The sequence below is a fragment of the Haliotis asinina genome, chromosome 5 (assembly GCF_037392515.1).
Source record: "Haliotis asinina isolate JCU_RB_2024 chromosome 5, JCU_Hal_asi_v2, whole genome shotgun sequence".
Classification (NCBI taxonomy): domain Eukaryota; kingdom Metazoa; phylum Mollusca; class Gastropoda; order Lepetellida; family Haliotidae; genus Haliotis; species Haliotis asinina.
Window position 1 is genome coordinate 25,854,538 of NC_090284.1, and position 2,735 is coordinate 25,857,272.

At 36.5% G+C, this 2,735-nt stretch overlaps 1 protein-coding gene across 1 annotated transcript in view; it reads right to left on the reverse strand.

Annotated features, from left to right (window-relative positions):
* The window catches only part of LOC137283286 (calcium-regulated heat-stable protein 1-like), a 28,671-nt gene extending 26,215 nt beyond the window's left edge, over nucleotides 1-2,456 (reverse strand). Inside the window, exon 1 of the mRNA XM_067814736.1 lies at nucleotides 2,347-2,456. The gene's annotated coding sequence lies outside the window, so the exon portion shown is untranslated. The remainder of the gene's footprint in view (nucleotides 1-2,346) is intronic.
* Nucleotides 2,457-2,735: the final 279 nt, after the last annotated feature.

Genomic DNA, 2,735 nt, shown 5'->3' on the forward strand with positions numbered 1-2,735 from the left:
AATTTATTCACCCCAAAGACATACTTTGGTCTATATTAAGAGGATGATTGTCGATTACCTTCAGGACATTGTTTTCCACACATAATTATGTCACCACTCACCATTTTTGCCCGATTCATATTAAGTTAACAACTGTCTATCTCTTTCAGTTCTATCAATAGTCAGCCCTCTTAAATCACAGTATCAAACTACCAAACAATCATTTTCATTCACAAATTTCATTTGGAATGCTAGCCAGACTAAAACACTATTTCAGAATGTGAGTTACAAAACAGCATCAGTGCTGTGCTTGCAATATCAACAAGATAGTAATGTAAATTAGCCCATTACTGTTTTCATCACTGATATGTCATTGATCAGTAGATCTCTTAGTAAAAACCAAGGGCGAGTAATTCAAGATCAAAGCAAACAGGGAAATGTATTCTGAGGCAAGTATATGTTTAATGAAGTTCAGGCCCTGGATATATACAGGATGTTAGATATGTCTAAATACAAAAAGCATTTCAATGGAAAAAATACAATAGAAAAAATCACCAAATCAATACACACATGACGTTTATATGGTTAACTCGGAAACATGATGCTACTTCAAGTGGTAGCCATCATTATGCAACTACTTCCACCAACATGAGTAAATCAAGTGTCAACAATCTCTCATTTCATATAGATCAAGGTCACAAGAGGACTTGCCACTGACATTTAGAGCCACTTGTCTTGTACAGGGAAATTTCAACCAGGGAATCATGCTTAGGTATGTATTTGTAATCATCTCCAGGAGGACAGTCACAATAAATAATTAAATGTAATATTAATAGTCTGTTTGCAGTGAAAATGCACCTATGAATTTCACTACAGAGAACTAAGTTACTCAAACAAAGTGAAAGTGAGATTGTTAACCCTCATAATGTTACCTGGCCAACTGAATATTTAAATTTCATAATTTTACCCAACTTAGCACAAACCTTGTTTGACAAATAATCATAGTTTCAATCGCTATTATTAGTTTGTTCTGACTGAAACGACTGATACGGTTCTCGGGGGTGTTGTAGCTAACGTATGAGACAAGTTTTGTTTCCATTTCAAATGATTAGTTTTCCATCACAGAGTGTTTGATTCGGTTTTAGCAGATATTGTCGCAGTTTTGGAAGTTTATTTTTCTATTTTGGTGATTTTTGTTCTGTTTTGGTGGATATGAGTTAAGTTTTGATGATTTATTCACTGTTTGTATGGCAGAACTGTGGTGATATCCATTTGACAATTAAACAAAGTTGTTCGCTTTTATAGGTTATTACATTTATAATTTTCTCCTCCAGATGCACTGTCAATGCATTAAAGTGATTTAGATTTTTTTTTGTTTTAATGCTACTGTAAGGTGGCAGTCTCTAAGTAATCAAGCCTGGACCTGACAATCCAGTGATGACCAGCATGAGCATCAATCTAAGCAACTGGGATAAGATGACACATATTAGAAACTAAGCAAGCCTGACCACTCAATCCCGTTAGACAGCTTTTATGAAAAGCATGGGTTACTGAAGACGAATTCTCACCCTGATCTTCCTGGGAATTACCTTTGGGACTGAGCAACACTTACTTTACGAAGATGTCACAAAATTCTATGAGACAACTTCATCAGCCTGTTGATGGGTGAATAAGCTTTTGCAAGAAATCTATTATCTCTATGAGACCTATCACACTATTTCCCCAATAACATCTTCAGCATATCACACAGGTTGCTTGTGTCCAACAGGAATTGTAACAAACTGGTATCTTGTCAGAGTCACATCACCTGTCACTATCACCTGCAGCTGAGATCATCCTAAAGAGGAGCTGTGATGCTAAATTTTATAGGTGCTTTCAGTGAGTAAACCCTTACATGCAGGCAATCTGCAGTACCAGTCATCACTGACCTCAATCTTAAGCATGTATTCACCTGGCATTTACTGTTGTCATCTCTTAAATGCTGGTCTGAATTACCTGTGAACGGTTATTGGCCACAAATATCCTCTATTTTCACTACATCATTAACGTTGGGTGACAAAACTGGAAAAGCAGCTGATAAGGTCTGCACTTACAAAGTTTTCTCTCTAAAATAGGTACATTTGAAAAACATTTCGAGGCAAAAGGTGATGTTTGTTTAAGTGTGCCTATAACAAGACACCTTAAATCGAAATATGTGCCATATATTTTCGGACTAAAGTCAAGGATTTTCAACATCCTTCAAACAAAAACATCCCCAAATTTGTTTATGTTTACACTTTCAATCACATTTTCAAGAAATATAAGGAATGACAAACTTTATAGAATAAGGACAAGGAAAGATCGTGAAGCGTGCGTGCCAGAACTCACCTCTATTAGCCTTTTTCAGAAAAGACAGAACACTGGAACTTGGTTCAACTTTCCCAAGCGTTTACGCCTGAAGCCGAAATCCGTGAATGGCGCTGTGGCGGTGTCACATTAACTAGTTCCACATTCAATACGCGCTACTAGAAATGCTCTTTAACACAGTTGGTAGACAGGAGCCCGGTCGATAGGAATGAGGTACTCTAGAATCTAACCATAGCCTCTCAAGAAAGAATAAGAGAACAGTGCATCATATTATTCTCATTATGAGATCAAAATATATCTTTGAAATACCACAAAATAAAGCTGAACTTTAAATAATCATATTTGAGCTTTCCCAGCTTTCTACAGTTACGGTTTGAGGTTATCAAGGTGGAACCGGAAAAGACTTCACT